Here is an 18,594-nt window from a genome sequence, read left to right on the forward strand (position 1 = left end):
GATACATTTAAAGTGATGAAAAGGAAAAGCCTACAGCCAAGATTACTCTATCCAGCAAGGATCTCATTCAGATTCGATGGAGAAATCCAAAGCTTTACAGACAAGCAAAAGCTAAGAGAATTCAACACAACCAAACTAGCTTTACAACAAATGCTAAAGGAACTTCTCTAGGTGGGAAACACAAGAGAAGAAGAAACCCACAAAAACAAACCCAAAACAATTAAGAAAATGGTAATAGGAACACATATATCAATAATTACCTTGAATGCAAATGGATTAAATGCTCCAAACAAAAGACACAGACTGGCTGAATGGATATAAAAGCAAGACCTGTATATATGCTGTCTACAAGAGACCCACTTTAGACCCAGAGACACATACAGACTGAAAGTGAGGGGATGGAAAAAGATATTCCATGAGAATGGAAATCAAAAGAAAGCTGGGGTAGCAATGCTCATATCAGTTAAAATAGACTTTAAAATAAAGACTGTTATAAGAGATAAAGAGACATTACTACATAATGATCAAGGGATCAATCCAAGAAGAAGATATAATAATCGTAAATATTTATGCAGCCAACATAGAAGTACCTCAATACATAAGGCAAATGCTAACAGCCATAAAAGCGGAAATCGACACAATAATAGTTGGGGGGGAACTTCCCTGGTGGTCCAGTGGTTAAGAATCTGCCTTCCAATGCAGGGGACGCAGGTTCGATCCCTGGTCAGGGAATTATGATCCCACATGTTGTGGAGCAACTAAGCCCATGTGCCGCAACTACAGAGCCCATGCACTCTGGAGCCCATGTGCCACAACTAGAGAGCCTGCGCACCACAACTACTGAGCCCACACGCTCTGGAGCCCTGCACCACAACTAGAGAGAAGCCCGTGCACCACAACAAACATCCCGCATGCCACAACTAAGACCCAATGCAGCTGAAAATAAATATTTAAAAAAAAATAATAATAACAGTGGGGGACTTTAACACGCCACTTACACCAATGGACAGATCATCCAGACAGAAAATAAATAAGGAAACACAGCTTTAAATGACACAATAGACCAGATAGATTTAATTGATATTTATAGGACATTCCACCCAGAAGTGGCAGAATACACTTTCTTCTCAAGTGCACAGGGAACATTCTCCAGGATAGATCACATCTTGGGTCACAAATCAAGGCTCAGTAAATTTAAGAAAATTGAAATCGTATCAAGCATCTTTTCTGACCACAACGCTATGAGATTGGAAATCAATTACAGGAAAAAAACTGTAAAAGACACAAACACATGATAGCTAAACAGCATGCTACTAAATAACCAAGAGATCACTGAAGAAATCAAAGAGGAAATCAAAAAATACCTAGAAACAAACAACAACGAAAACACGATGACCAAAAACCTATGGGACTCAGCAAAAGCAGTTCTAAAAGGGAAGTTTATAGCAATTCAATCTCACCTCAAGAAACTAGAAAAATCTCAAATAAACAATCTAACCTTACACCTAAAGCAACTAGAGAAAGAAGAACAACAACAAAAAAAAAGCCCCAAAGTTAGTAGGAGGAAAGAAATCAAAAAGATCAGAGCAGAAATAAACTAAATAGAAATTAAGAAAACAATAGCAATAAATAAATAAGGTCAGTAAAACTAAGAGTTGGTTCTTTGAGAAAATAAACAAAATTGATAAACCTTTAGCCAGACTCATCAAGAAAAAAAGAGAGAGGACTCAAATCAATAAAATTAGAAATGAAAAAGGAGAAATTACTACTGACACCACAGAAATACAAAGGATCAAAAGAGACTACTACAAGCAACTATATGCCAATAAAATTGACAACCTGGAAGAAATGGACAAATTCTTGGAAAGGTACAACTTTCCAAGACTGAACCAGGAAGAATTAGAAAATATAAACAGATAAATCACAAGTAATGAAATTGAAACTGTAATTTAAAATCTTCCAACAAAGAAAAGCCCAGGACCAGATGGCTTCACAGGTGAATTCTATCAAACATTTAGAGAAGAGCTAACTCCTATCCTTCTCAAACTCTTCCAAAAAATTGCAGAGGGAGGAACACTCCCAAACTCATTCTACGAGGCCACCATCACCCTGATACCAAAACCAGACAAAGATATCACAAAAAAAAGGAAATTATAGGTCAATATCAATGATGGACATAGAAACAAAAACATTACGATTTGCACTTCTCTAATAATTAGTGTCAATGGTTTTCAAGTTGCCTAGGGCAAACAGGAATTCACTGAAGGGCAGAAAACTCATGTCAGTTTGCCATTCTGTGTTTTTTTTATATGTTGATCTTGCTGTTCCCTGAACATATTGTTCCAGAAGGCAATATTAAAGGACAATCTCATAGGAGGTTGGAGCACTATATTTTCTTCATCGTGAATATGCTCTCAGGGTTCACACAGATGCAGGTTTTTTTGTTTAAACAGAAAAGAGGGAAATAATTTGTCCTTCCTAGATGCAGAATATAGGGATTTTGATCTGAAAAGAGTGTGAAGAGGTTATGGGGTATCACCTCACACTGGTCAGAATGGCCATCATCAAAAAATCTACAAACAATGAATGCTGGAGAGGATGTGGAGAAAAGGGAACCCTCTTGCACTGTTGGTGGGAATGTAAATTGGTACAGCTCCACTATGGAGAACAGTATGGAGGTTCCTCAAAAAACTAAAAATAGAACTACCATATAACTCAGCAATCCCACTACTGGGCATATACCCAAAGAAAACCATAATTCAAAAAGACACGTGCACCCCAATGTTCATTGCAGCACTATTTACAATAGCCAGGTCATGGAAGCAACCTAAATGTCCATCAACAGAGGAATGGGTTAAAGAAGATGTGGTACATATATACACTGGAATATTACTCAGCTGTAAAAAGGAATGAAATAGTGCCATTTGCAGAGACGTGGATAGACCTAGAGTCTGTCATACACAGTGAGGTAAGTCAGAAAGAGAAAAATATCATATAATATATCTTATATGTGGAATCTAGAAAAGTGGTACAGATGAACCTATTTGCAAAGCAGAACTAGAGACAGAGATGTAGAGAACAAACTTATGGATACCAAGGGGAGAAGGCGGGGTGGGATGAACTGGGAGATTAGGACTGACATATATACACTACTATGTACAAAATAGATAACTAATGATAGCCTACTGTATAGCACAGGGAACTCTACTCAGTGCTCTGTGGTGACCTAAACGGGAAGGAAATCTTAAAAAGAGGGGATATATGTATACACATAACTGATTCACTTTGCTGTACAGCAGAAACTAACACAACATTGTAAAGCAAATATACTCCAATAAAAATTAATTTTAAAAAATAACACTTTTTTAAAAAAGAAAAACATTAAGAAATAAGGAAAAGAGACTCTGCCAACCAAATGTAAACTGGAAGAAAATCACAACGTGCTGGAGCTAAAAGCAATCTTAGCAGTTGAAATACACAGCATTAATGTCCTCAATTCTTTACCCTGCCCTTATCCACATCCTTCACATACGACCTGGCAGTACCTTCTCCCAGGAAAGAGACAGAAGATACTTCCCTACCCCTTGCTTTCGGGTTTGCCACATGATCTGCTTGGGTTAATGGAATGTTAATAGAAAACAGTTTGTGCTGTTGTGCCTGCTCTCTTTCACATCTGTCAGAGCAGGAGAGTAAGCCTGGGCTAGCTGAGGAGAAGGATTAGAGACCTACAGGGCTGAGCCAGCCAGGGATGTACCCAGCCTAGAACAGGAGACCCTCAGGTGACCTATGGATTTGTGATCTAGGTAAATGCATATTGCTGTGGGATACTGAGATGATGTGGTTGATTGTGCCATATATTAGTTGATACCATACCCAACAACTTCAACTCCTTCAATTTATAGAAGAGAAAACCAGACCCCAAAAGTGGAAGAAGATGGATAGTAGTGGCAGCGCTGGAAGTTAGGACCTGAAACAGAACCTTGAATATCTGAATGAATATTTACTCCAGGCTCAGATATGCACTGGCCACATGGACATTGGAAAGCCAATTAGTTTCTCTGAATCTCAGTGTTTTGTTTGAAAATGAAGGTAACATGTACCCTAAATAAAAACTAGAAATTGTCTGGTCTAAATAAGGTATTAGATGTGAAGCCACTTCGTGAAAAAGGGATAAAGACACTCAAGTGGTTAGTGTTTAATGGATGCCAAGTGCATGATGAAACTTTTGCTTACATGATATTATTTTATCTCATTTAATCTTTTAAATACCTACCTATTAATAAGGTAGGTGTGCACTCATTTGTTGAAAATCAGGTGATTACCGTGTGCTTACAGAACCAGGTCCTATGTACATGTAACGAATAAACAAATTCATGCTGAGGGAACTGAAGTAACTTACCCAAGTAACTTAACCTCAAAGAGCTTGGCATGTTTTTATTAATCAGTAGGGAGCTTGATGATTGTAGCTCAGGAAAACTGTTAACTATTGCAAAATAACTTTCTGCTACTGGTCACCCAGAAACATGCTACAAAGTTATTCAAATTAGAGTGTCTGCTTTTAGAGCTTTGATCTGAAAATTTTATTAGAAACATCTGTTTTTACTATCCAAATGTCATGATATATATGCCATGCCACCTACCATTAACAGTCACTGGGGTCTCTAATCACAGCATTCCATCTGCTCTGGAAGATGACTACCCTTCTCTCTGGGGCACTCCCAAGGGCATAAGGTGCATTTCAAATGTGCCACATGGCCTATATTTTGATTCAAACTACACCCAACATACCTTTAAAACTCAACAATACGTATCTTAGGTTTAACTTCTCAGCATGAGAAGGACTGACTCTCTTTTAAGGTATCCGATAACACTTTTCAAATTTAAATACATCAATATAGGCCCCTGCAAATATGGTGGGAAAAAACATAAGAGAAAAACAGATTTTATTTGCACCAACAAATATTTGGGAAAACAGGAGGTGCCCTAAATTACTGGGAATGCTTATTAGCAATAGAGAAACTTGCCCTCAGTGAGACTTAAGAATAGCCACAAAAAGAATGAAAATTGTGTAAAGGCAAATAAACTTCTTTTCTCTGCTTCAAGAGTACTGAGTTCAAACACCATTCCTGGCTTCCTAATTGCATTGTAGTTTTACATATGAGAAGAATGTTCTCTGAAGTGAAATCTCATATAATTTCTTAGGGTCTTCAGGAATTTTAGTTAATCCAGATTAAAGTAAATCGATCAGAATATGAAAGGATTAAGAAAATATGCTTTTATTCCACCTCTAAATCTCTTTCCCAATAAAATATATTTGATATAGATTCTACTAGCAGGTCTTAAAATTTACAATATTCCAAAGAAAATGAGGGATGATGCTGGAGGAGGACAGTGGAACCCCACCAGAATTTGAGAGGACTTCCCTCTGGGCAAGGTTTCATTCTGATTATTTTCATTGCACTGAGTCACAAATTTCAGGACACAAAGAAATGAAGGGGCAAGGAGTAAGAGCTTCCTCTTCAACTTCCTGCAAAGCTTTATTTTTGAATAGAATCCTTGAAGTCATTATTTCTGAACAAAAATGTGTTGTGTACAAGAACTCTGCAAACATTTCATATTCTTTTCCTTGTTGAAATATTTATAATGTGTATTGGGAAAAGAAGCACACATTTGGAAAGAATCTCTTTGAAAACTTGCTTAATTGTGATAGCTAAATAGCTTAATAGTAAATAACTAGTTTAATAGTAAATATATTATGTATATATAACTACATAAATATAATAGTATATATAATTATATATAATAGTATAATAATAGAAGTGTAATATTAGTCTGTGTGTGTGTATATATATATATATATATATATATATAGTATATATGGACAGTATTCCTGTTCAGAAAGGGAATTTTAACTTAAACGGTCTTCATTAACAGGTAAAATGCATGGAATTTTCAGCAGGAAAATATTAATACACATTGTGAAAGATAATTGTGACTTTGTGGTAGTATCCTACTTTCATTTTGTAAACTCTATGAAGTACTTGCTTATCCCCTGCCTGCATTTCAAGCAACACTTACCAGTGACTGTGCCAGATTTAAATCATAATTTACAGTCACCAATACAAAATTGCTCCTGAAAAAATATTATTCTATTTTTTAGCATTATTGAGGTATAATTGAGAAATAAAACTAAAATATTTCAAGTGTACAATGGGATGATTTGATAAAAAATATTTATTTTAAATGGAACTCATCTATGGGTAGGAAAGTGAGTTTTGTATTTGTTATGTTCAATCTCTGCCCAAATCAACTTCCCTTTTATTTGAGGTTAAGGAACATAAAAAGTAGAGCTTAGGCTTTTATATCTTTTTTTTTTTTTTTTTTTTTTGTGGTACGCGGGCCTCTTACTGTTGTGGCCTCTCCCGTTGCGGAGCACAGGCTCCGGACACGCAGGCCCAGCGGCCATGGCTCACAGGCCCAGCCGCTCCGCGGCATGTGGGATCTTCCCGGACCGGAACACGAACCCGCGTCCCCTACATCGGCAGGCAGACTCTCAACCACTGCGCCACCAGGGAAGCCCTATAGCTTTTAAGTGGATTTCTGCTTAAAGATACTAAAAGACAGCATCTATACTAAAATGCCTTCTTCAGTCGGCATGGTATTTATGTGGTGGCATCATATTTTGAAATATCAGCAGAAGTTCTCCTCTTTTAATCTTTTGGGTTTTTTTTATAAGACCGTGGCCTTTTCACCATTCACGCACCTAAACTGTGAGACATTCATAAAGAAAATAATTTTATAGCAAAAAGAAGGCATTTGGGATTCTAAAGGCAAAATCCTGAGTCTGAATAGATTTGAAGACAGAGTTAGAGATAGACTTCCTACCATGACACCATGACAGCCAAAGATTCTCCTGATTTGATGGTGGGAGGCAGGGGACAGGAAGGGCAGTATAGAGCCCAAATGGAGAGGAAATAGGGAGTAAGTAGAACTTACAGTTCCCTAAGAAAGGTGAGTCCTGGTCCCTGGCCACAGTAAACTGAATAATTGAAATCCAGATTGTTTGAGGATGGTTATAGGTGCACCTGGAGATCATTGTATCTACTTCTAGTTACCATTAAAGGCAGGTGCGAAGGGAGCAAAATATTCTAAGGAGCCTCTATTCCGGAGGCCAGCATGAGATTGAGATCTACTTGGGTGAAACGCTGAAGTAAGAAGCACACTAAGGCTCGATTGTCAGCCTGCACGGCTCCAGAAATAGTTCTCAGCCACGGAGACCACAGCAAATAAAAAAGGAGAGGAAAGTGGGGTAGAAGGTGAAAGGTTTTCAGTTCTTCTTAAGGTTCTTGGCAACTGGTCTGCAATCCAGAGACCCACCTTGGTGTGGGGTGGGTGGAGGGATAATTTAATGAGAAAGGGAGAAGCAGGCATGAATCCTCAAATAGTAAAGGAGATATCTGCATTTTAAAGTGATCGGTAGGGCAGCAAGCACAGAGCTGAAATAGGTGGAAGCACTGTAGGCTGGTCTGTGTTATGCCTCCCTTGAGGGTGACTTGGAGGCTCAAAAGTGCCTGACAACCGGGAATGTGCTGCTTACTTATGCTAATTCTGAGCTAGAGCTCAGCGTTCACAGCCCCACAGAAGCTGCTGAATAAATACGATTCATTGCCTCTCATAAAGCACAGCTGTGGGAAATAACCTGCAGAACCTGATAAAATTTGGGGAACTAAAAGGGAACAACTTTCTATTTTTCAATCTGTTCTTTGAAAATAGTTTTTATATTTAAAAAAGAATCCACTAAGTACTTTTCAAACGATGCCAATAAAATTTACCTGGGATTCTCTGTAAATATCAGACAACCTGTCCTTTTTTTTATCATAGAGACAAAATAAGCCAGACTCTCTAATAAATGGTCAAAGAATTTGACAGCTCAGAGGCACTACATGTTAGGAGCATGAAATATTGTACATGCTTTAAGAGGGGTGTGAATAGAGATTGATATTGCAAAAAAAAATGGAATTGTCAGTGTCAAAAAACTGGGACAGTGTCAAAGAAAAACTGCATTGATGGGGTTAAATAGGCAAGGAAGACTTCATTCAAGACTATTTTAGGGACTTCCCTGGTGGTGCAGTGGTTAAGAATCTGCCTGCCAATGCAAGGACACAGGTTCGATCCCTGGTCCAGGAAGATCCCACATGCCGCGGAGCAACTAAGCCTGTGCGCCACAACTACTGAGCCTGTGCTCTAGAGCGCGTGAGCCACAACTAGTGAGCCCACGTGCCACAAATACTGAAGCCCGAGCACCTAGAACCCGTGCTCTGCAACAAGAGAAGCCACCACAGTGAGAAGCCCACGCACCGCAATGAAGAGTAGCCCCCGCTCGCCACAACTAGAGAAAGCCCGTGTGCAGCAATGAAGACCCAATGCAGCCAACACTAAAAATTAAAAAAAAAAATACTATTGCTTAGGGGTCAAGACTACTGCAATCATGGAGAGAAACTGAACTCAACTCTGGAAACAAAAGGCAGCAGAGAACATTAAGGCCACCTTGATCAGAAGGTAGAGTTGGGTTTGGAGAGAATTCGGAAATATGTTCCCCTCCTAGCAGAAGCACAGTCACAGGGAAATGGAAACTCGGGACTTGTCGTGTCCTATTCTGTTATTTGGGAAAAGAAAAAAGAGGATTTTCTCTCAGTCTCTGCCTGGACTCTTGGCAGTGGTATGCTAGTAAAGGGTTAACAATTTTTTTTTCTCCCTCCAGAAGAAAACAGAGCCTTTTTTTGTAGTGTTTGTTAATTTCCACGCTATAAATTTTCCCAATATGACCTATTTCAAGCTATCAATTTAATGACACTGCAATGTGAATTTGGGAAGAAACGCTCACAATCAGGTTTTCAGAGGTAGAATCAGCCAACTTAAGCACATCACACTGCTTTTTAGCCATGCACACTGGCAAAAAACGAGAAGCATCTAGAAATAATAATAATATATGCTAAGGATCCAACTCCTCATTAATGAGGTTTTAGACAAGCACATGAAGAGAAATTTAGGGTAGGAATAGCTTAAGAATTATAACACAGACATTAACTTATAACACCTTACAAATTGCAGCTGATTTAATTCCCATTACTGAATTCTGATGAGGAAACGGAGGGTCTCAGCTTCACATAACTAGTAAATGGCCAAGCTGGGAATGGACCAGAGGACCGACTGCTTCCCAAACCCTCTCTCTCCATGAGCTCAACTCTGAACAACATTCACAAATCCTTTTCTCAAGACCTACGTCCTCAAAAATACGTCTTACCTAGAACCCACAATTCTTACAGGTAGATATATCCTTTAAGGATAAACATAACCCAGGATGCTGAAAATATGAAAATTTGTCTGTGAGGGACATCCTTATTCCATTTGCATCCCTTGCACATAAGTGGAACATATTCTGATGTGATCCAATGTAACAGTAAAGGAGTAACTTTTTGATTTGGAAGGAGACAGTTACAGAAACTTCAATAGTTTGAAGCCCTATTGTGATAGATAGGAAAGCAAATGTTAGGTCTAAAATGAGAAGAGAGGCAAAAATAAAGGCCCCTGGAAACAATAATCGGCTGACTTATTCATCTTTGTATCCCTCCGGGTCAGAATGTGGCTGAACTCAGAGCAGGTGCTGGATACTAGTTTGAAGAAAGGAGAGAGAATTGGATGGAAAGCCAGATGGGAGGAAAGGCAGAAAGACACAAAGACAAAAGGGAAGGAAAAAATTCAGGAGGGAGCGAGGGGAACCTGGTGGGTGTACTTTTTTAAAATGTGAAGAGTGTCCAAAAATGGAGTAGAAAGGCTGTCGTCACAGCTGGGAAACGTGGCCTGACTTTGACATCCACCTGAGCACTGGTTTCTGCAGGCCAACAATTGAGTGAGTGTTACTTGTAATCTTCACCTTGCCCACCTTGTCACAACGTGGAACTCTCTTGGTCACACCCATTTATAGGACGTAGTTATTAAATATTGTGCAAGACAAAGTGGGTTCTCATGTCATGTCTTTATATTTGTATATTTAATAATAATTAAAATGAAGTCAATAAAATATGTACATATTTTATTTTAAATTGCATAGACAATGTACATGTGTTTTTTTATTTTTCTATGAAAAATAAGGGCAATTGTCTTATTTAAAGCACATAGCAATGAGGAGTGAAATAAAAATGCTATAAAATACTCTCTTTTTATTCAGTTAAGTAAATGAACTTTCTACCTGGAAGATGATACTCTCATTGGCATCCCTGTCATAGATTAATGGCAGATTTTTGGATGCTACCATTGATAAAATATTTTTTCTGGCTTTTAATAAAGTACTGTTCCATGAAGGATATTATAATCTCCCAACATGGTTCTTTTGTAGAGTGGTTCAGTTTTTTTCCACTTGCATAATTTTCATTTGCTATCAGACAATAAAACATTTTGCTCAGAATATTTCTCCCCTCATCTTGCTTAATTGCAAATAAAATCAATGGGGATAGTATTTGGGGGCAGGAAAGAGAACCAGAATGTGAATACTCATATCATAATTCCTGTTACACACATACATCTTGAATGTGATTATCTAGACTGAGATAGTAATACCTGAGGGGTCTTGCATGTCATAGATGTTGAACATGGATTTGTGAAAAAAAAAAATGAACAGAAAATAGTTCTGTCTAGGAAGAGTTCTCCATTCACTAGACACCTCTGCCCTCCTCAAGTTATCTGTGCTACGTCACACTGTGTAGTCAGCCACGAGTATAGCCAACTATCAGAACTGGAAAAGAAATATTAATGAACCAAATTCCTTTAGACTCGCAGATGTTTGTTGCATACATTCTAGAATGGCAGTATTTTTTCCTCTTTTAACTGAATCTCCTAGGATGATAGAGTTAGTGCAAAACTAGAGAAAGAAAAGAGCATTATTAAATTCACTCAGTAAACACTTTTCAGTACCTACTACATGCTGACACTAAATCACTAAAAATCCTTTCAAGAAGTAGGTAAAGAAGGATGCACCAGGCGCTGGTCAGCCATTAGAGATGCTCGACAGGCAACGACGACTATAATACAGTATTGATAAGTACCAAGATGGGGATAAATGTTTGGGTATTAGCTATCGGAACACAGCATGACAGCCCATGCAAGGATAGGGGATAACTTTGGAAGTTTTTTGGAGGTACTGATGCTGACCTAAGTGAGTACCAGTGAGCCCCTCAAAGAGAAGGGGGAAAGGGTGCTCCAGGCAGTGGTGGTTTAAACTAGTTATAAAGGAAACAGGCTGTAAAGTTATAAAGGACAAAAGAGGATCAGAGTCTGAACTCCCTGGTTTAATAACTATTGGGTCTGGGCAGATGACTTTTCTTCTACGCATCTATCTACTCATAGGGAACCTTAGAGAGAATGAGAGAGTAAAAAAGAAAAACAAAACAAAAAAGAGTACTTGGGGACTTCCCTTGTGGCACAATGGTTAAGAATCCGCCTACCAGTTCAGGGGACATGGGTTCGATACCTGGTCCGGGAAGATACCACATGCCGCAGAGCAACTAAGCCTGTGTGCCACAACTACTGAGCCTGCACTCTAGAGCCCGCGAGCCACAACTGCCGAGCCCATGCACCACAACTACTGAAACCTGTGCGCCTAGAGCCCGTGCTCTGCAACAAGAGAAGCTACCGCAATGAGAAGCCCGCGCACCACAAGGAAGAGTAGCCCCCGCTCTCTGCAACTAGAGAAAGCCCGCGCGCAGCAACGAAGACCCAACACAACCAAAAATAAATAAATTTATTTTAAAAAAAGCACTTGGCAGCATGTAATTACTTAATAATTTGTATTTTATCTGCGAAATTTTGGTGATGTATTCAGGTAACTGTATTTCTATAAATCTGGAGTGAAAATTTTTCAACTTAGATAATGATCATTGAGGGAGAAAAGAGAGTTGAGGGTTAAAGGACTTTCTGCTCAAAATTACTAGTTGTTGCAGGTTGTAATTTCCAGAAGCAGATACCATGTAGAGTATGGGGTACAAGGTGTTCATAAAGGATCAAAACATATGAAAGAAACAGTGAAACAGGATAGAGAAGAGGAAGAAGTCGAACTGTGAAGCAAGCACAAGGAAGCCCTGGCCACCCCAGCAGGGAGTCCTCGAGTGACCAGTGCCTCTTGGAGTTATGTGCATGGGCCAAAACGGCCATGTCTTTACCCCTCTGCCTGGCTACCCCAGGAAAGGCGTGACCGCAGGCAAAGCAGCTCTCAGCCACTGAGACAAATTCTCTGAAATTGGGCAGCAAGCCCTTCCCTGAAGGGGGATCTGGGAGGCACATCTCTGGATCTATTACAATAGTGTTCCCTAAAAGTATGTCCTCCTCCCCTTCTGGGTGAATGCAAGATGTTACTTCTCAGCCCCTTATACATGGGCTGGGCACCTCACTCTTCGTGGACAATGGAGACCCTACTTGGGAGTCTTCTGTTTCTCTCCTCCTGCACTAAGGGGACTGCATGTTCCATATGGTGGAGCTGAAGGACAGAGGAGCCTCCCTCCACATGCATTGAAGAACAACTACATGGACATGATTCTGAAGAGTTCAACCTTCAGATGTAATGCAATGAGGAATTGTGATAAGCTCTTAAGGAAGATGGTGACATGATTAGATCTGTCTTTAGAAAGATCAGTCTGGCTACAATATGCAAAGTTTTTGAAAATCGATGAGGCTGGAGGCAGACAACTCATTAGCTACTACTTTTTGAGACAAACAGGATGACAAGGGAAAAGGATTTATAGTCAAGGAAAGAAAGTAAAGCTACAGCTAAGGGTTAACTGTACTATTTGATGACAGATTGGATGGCGGTCAGAATACGTAGTCTGGGGTGTGAGGCTGGGCTCTTCTATTGTATTTCCCATAAGAGCGGCTTGATAGGACAATAATAGCAGCTAATATTTGTTAAGTGCATTTGGGCACCAGTCACTCTGCTAATCACTGTGCATGCATTGCCCCCTCTTCTCAGCGGTCACAGTTATCCTTTCTACTCTGCTGACAGAAACCCAGCTTTATTTAGGAACTAGTTTTTTGTGTATCTTTAAGGGGCTTCCCTACCCCCAGGGGTAGATGCTCATCAGTCTATGCCAGCCATTATAATTGCATTTCCCTTATCAGTGATTTGTTACACATGGTCATGTATTAGAAAAACAAGACAAAGAGGAAAGTCTAGTGAGAGGCCTCTGGGATTGTTTTCCTCATAATTAAAAAAGGAGAAATAAAATAGGGACTCAATTGTTCCTGCCTTTGGCACTGCCACGTGAGGCCTCTATGTTAGGAGCTACTTGTATTCTTTTTGTGCCCCAAAGGGGAAAGTCAAGAGACTCCCAGAGAGAGTGACAGGAGCCCTCACATCATAGAGCTGAGCAGGTAACCAACTCTGATAGAGCTTACCTTGGGACTTCCTGTTATGCGAGGGAGCGAATTATTCTCGTTGTTTAAGCCACTTTTAGTTTATTTAGTGACTTGCACCTAAAGGATCCTCGCTGATACACCTGTTTTAGTGTTATTATCTATGTTTGAAGGAGGTAGGAGAAGGAGTGAGGGGATAGCCCAAGCTCTGCAGATCTACCAGCAAGAGTAGGAGATCCTCTCACGATCTTGGTGGTCACCCCCGTGGAAGTACTAGAAGATTAAATGCCAGTATTTGGGAAAATAATCTGCTTTTTTCACACTCTTTTTTCCTGAGACCCGACCTCAGGCTTTCACAATCTCAAGTTTTCTTCTCATTTGTAAGACATCCTTTGTTTCTTGGGATTTTAAAGTCACAGCTTTTTTCCTCACTTCTTGCTCTGGCCCTTAACTATTTCATTAGCTCCATTCACCACATTAGATGAAGAGTGTGTCATTAGCTCCAAATGATTGTTAGTGGCTGTTCAAGAACTGACAATAAAAAGTCAACGTTTTGGACTTCCCTGGTGGCCCAGTGGTTGAGTCCGCCTGCCAATGCAAGGGACACAGGTTCAATCCCTGGTCCGGGAAGATCCCCCATGTCTCGGAGCAACTAAACCCATGCGCCATAACTACTGAGCCTGCTCTCTAGAGCCCACGAGCCACAACTCCTGAGCCCATGTGCCGCAACTACTGAAGCCCGTGTGCCTAAAGCCTGTGCTCCGCAACAAGAGAAGCCACCACAATGAGAAGCCCGTGCACCGCAACCAAGAGTAGCCCCTGCTCGCCGCAACTAGAGAAAACGCGCGCACAGCAACCAAGACCCAAAGCAATCAAACAAAAAAAAAATTCAACCTTTCACTAGTGACTGGCGTGCAATGGTGTATAATTTTGTGACACCTAACAGGGTCCTATGCTCTGTAGATCACAGGACTGGGAATGGCTGTTACTATGGTTGCTCTGTAGATCACAGGACTGGGAATGGCTGTTACTATGGTTGCAGATTTTTCAAAGGGCTGTATTCTTTTGAACAGAAGACCCTGCAAACAAACTCTCAGATTCTGTCTTTTGTTTCGTCTCATTTGTGGCTCAGGTGAAACTATTTTTCCCATCAGGATAAAATTGTTCAGATTTTTTTTCCTTCAACAAATACAACCTTAAATAGTATAACCTTTAGAAAATGCTCTCTTTTCATTTTAACTTTATAGTAGTTATCTAATGAAGGCAAGATATTCCTGAAGGATAGGCAAAACTGGGAAAATTGTGTGTTCCAAACCAAAAAAGAAATCAGAGAATGTTAACCGAATCTTAATTTGAACCAAACCTTATCTTTCTCAGTCTTCTTTTTTAGTTCTAAATTGAGTATTAAAGCATAGAGCACAATGACATCAATACATTCTCTTAGCATAATGCTATGTATCCCAAAATGAAGCATGGTATCAAATACAAATTCCTCCACTTGGGGTTTGCATTCCATGTTTTCTCAAAGACTTTCCTCAAACACTCCCTCTCCTGCTTCAACCAATTCTCAGTTCTTGATGGAATATTACCACCAGCATACAAACAAGCACTAATATTGGTTTTTTTCAAATCAAGTCAAATAAAACCTCCCATGACTTTGACCTGAATCATCTTCCCACCACTCTTCCATTCCTTCCCAATTCACTGTACATTTTCTTGACAAATATAGTCATGTCAATATGATCTTCTACATCCGGTCCAATCAAGTTTCCACCCCTTCTATTCCAGAAAAAGATCTTGTCAGGGTCACACACACAAAAATTTATCCAGTGATCACCGTTCTTTCCTTAACCAGACCTTTCCATTGCTTCCAACATAACTGCTCACTTTTCTTCACAAAACTCTCTCATCTCTTAATGTCTACAACCCCATGTGCTTGTATCTGAGTGCCTGCATTATTAGCTGCTTCATCACAGTCTCCTTTGCTGGTTCATTTTCTCCTCCTCCACCACTAAATGTCCTGGGCTCTCTAGGCGACATTTTTTCAAGCCTATGGCTTTAAATAGAACTTGTCTGCTATGACTTCCACATCTGTACCTTAAGATTCAAACATGCCCTAGAACTCCAGAATCGTATACCCAACACCCTGCTGGATATTTGTCCACAGGTGTTTTTTTTCGTTTTTTTTTTCGTTTTTTTTTTTTTTTGTGGTAAGTGGGCCTCTCACTGTTGTGGCCTCTCCCATTGCGGAGCACAGACTCCAGACGCACAGGCTCAGCGGCCATGGCTCACAGGCCCAGCCGCTCCGCGGCATGTGAGATCTTCCCGGACCGGGGCACGAACCCGTGTCCCCTGCATCGGCAGGCGGACTCTCAACCACTGCGCCACCAGGGAAGCCCTCCCACAGGTGTTTTTAAAAAGCATCTTAAAATTAACACAGCCAAAATAGTACTCTTGATTCTTCATAGAACTCAATTACCAAACTCTTTTCTCAGATGAACTGTTTTGAATAAATAACACTATCAAATTTTTTAAGCCAAACTTTCAGGGATTTTTCCTTATTTCTCACTGTCTATCAGAATCCTCATTCTCAAACGTACATATATAAATTATCAACATATCATGTACAATTTGCCTTCAAAACATATCCTAAATCTATCTTCTTGTTTTCCATTTCTACTGTTTAAACCATCATTGCTCAGATTATTCACAGCACTTTAGCTGGTCTCCCTGCTTCCATTCTCCCTACACAATAGTTTTTTGTTTGTTTGTTTCTCCTTATAAACTTTACTGAAGTGTGACTTACATGCAATAAAAAAGCACCTATTTTAAGTTTGCAGTTTGGTGACCTTGTCAAATGTATACACCCATATGATCATCAACCCTATCAGGATACAGAATATTTCCATCACCCCCCAAATTTTCCTTGTATCCATTTGCATTTTACCCACCCTCACCTCTGGCCTAGGCAACAACTGATATGTTATCAGTTGTTGCCTAGGCCAGAGATTACTATAGATTAGGTTTACCTCTTCTGTAATAGTATATACATGGGTTCATATGGTATGTGTTCTTTTGTGTCCTAGGTAGCTCAGCACATTTTTTGAGATTCGTCAAAGCTGTGTGTCTAGTAGTTTGTTTCTTTTTATTGTTTGGATATACCACAATTTGTTTAAGAAAATATCAAAGAAAATCATTGTGATCTTAGAAGATAAAACTACTAAATAGGCTATAATAAAAAATTAACACCATCATGATGAACTGCCCAAAATTAATGTATTAAATAACTTAGAGCCCAGGGAGATGATGCTAGGAAATCTACCAAATAAACCATCTAGTCTAAAAATCATATAATCATGAGGAAGTATACTTATAAGCCCATTCTTCAATGGGGAAGTACTAAGGTTCAGTAATTAGTTTAAACATAAGTACATAAATAGTGAGTTTGGGGGAAAAAAGATTGTTTTCTGGGATAATCACACATAGGTGACAAGCTAAAAATGGCATAAAGTCCATTGAAATTGGTTACATAAAATTACAAGGTATCTGAGGCATCTGTATTCGAGACAATATTCTCCTCCAGTTAAGGAATGGAAAATTAGACATAGGGTATTTCCAAGTAATGTAGTCAATACTACTGTAGTATTAAGTGGACAGGAAGTCCTGCTTTTAAACTGAAATTGCTCCTATTAGCTTTAATAACTGATGTGAGTGCTTTTAAAGTCTGGATAACCACTAAGGATTCATTTCCACAATATGCCTCCATTTAATGTGAAATCAGATGGAAGGTGCCCCAAACAACTGTTCAGTTTCTTTTTTTCAGTTATTCATTAATTAATTTTATTTTTTGTTCCACCTGTTGAATGTGCTCTTTGAAAAAGACTTTGTATGTTCCATTGTTTGGTGAATTCTTCTATAAATTTCAGGTATGTCCTGCTGGTTGATATTTTATTCACATCTTTTATATCCTTAGTAATTTTCTGCAGAAATTTCAACTGTAATGTGGATTTGTCTAATTTTGCTTGCAGATTTTTCTCAGTTTTTGCTTCATAGATTTATGAATTTCTGGTATTAGGTTCACAGGGATTCAGAATTGACACTTTCATTTTTATGGAATTCCCCTTCTCATCTTTGTCAATATTCCTGGTTGTGAGGACTTCTCTGTATATTTTCCCATTCTCTTACTGTTGGACTATCTGTAACTCCATATTTAAAATGCACTTCCTCTAGATGATATAAAATTGGATTTAGCACTTAAATCCAGTGTAGTATTCTTTGGTTTTGTTTTAGAAAGTTTAGAGCATTTATAATTAATCTAATGATTTACATGGTTGTTACTAAGTGTACCATCCAGCTATTTGTTTTCAATTTGTCCTATATGTACACTTTTTTGAGTTTTATGGTTTTATTAACACAAATACAATGTGCACACAAGCTGTCTCTTCATTTTCTTCACTGTGCAGCCTGGCATTGGGATTGATGACTGACAGCTGGCTAGGCTGCTCTTTCCACAATGGCTCTGTGATTCTTAGAGGAGACGATGTGAGAAATCACAGCCCAGTAATATATGCTCCACATCAGCAGCATTTCAAGCTCCTTGACACTGTGGACAGAAACTTTCAGAAGTCACTGGTCAACAAGTGCTTTGTTTTCTTGCTGTTCCAGTAACCAAATTTGCATCAAAATCTGGCCCCTGAATCTCCTGCGCTCCCTATTGTCATGCCCCTGGGCTTCTGCCAGTTCTTCTTTATTATGACATATCAGTCTGACTGGTGCTGGATGGATTTCTTGGTTCTCTTTTTGATCTTTGGCTTCATGAGAGGTCTGAGGGTGGCCATGATGCTGAGGAGGATGTGTCACATATATGTTTTGTTCTCCATCCCTGCATTCTTTATGATTATTTAAATATTTTCAATATTCAATTTTTCTTTACCATGGTCTTACTAGCTATAACTTTTAAGTTTATGCAGTAGGAGCTCTAGGGTTTGCAATATGCATCTTATCACAGTCTTTCTTCAAGTAACATCATGCCTCTTGAGTTTTAATGTAAGAAACGTATAACGGTATATTTCTATTATGCCCTCCTCTTCTTTATACTTTTATTGTCAAATAATCTACATCTTCATTGGCATAAACCCCACAAATATATTATTATTTTATAATTTAAACAATAAAATACATTTTAAAGAAATT

The 18,594-nt window shown here is 39.1% G+C and overlaps 1 pseudogene; it reads right to left on the minus strand.

The window, feature by feature from the left end:
• Nucleotides 1-17,798: 17,798 nt before the first annotated feature.
• Nucleotides 17,799-18,239, minus strand: LOC116751050 (annotated as a pseudogene).
• Between the last annotated feature and the right edge of the window lie 355 nt (nucleotides 18,240-18,594).

The sequence above is a fragment of the Phocoena sinus genome, chromosome 3 (assembly GCF_008692025.1).
Source record: "Phocoena sinus isolate mPhoSin1 chromosome 3, mPhoSin1.pri, whole genome shotgun sequence".
NCBI lineage: Eukaryota > Metazoa > Chordata > Mammalia > Artiodactyla > Phocoenidae > Phocoena > Phocoena sinus.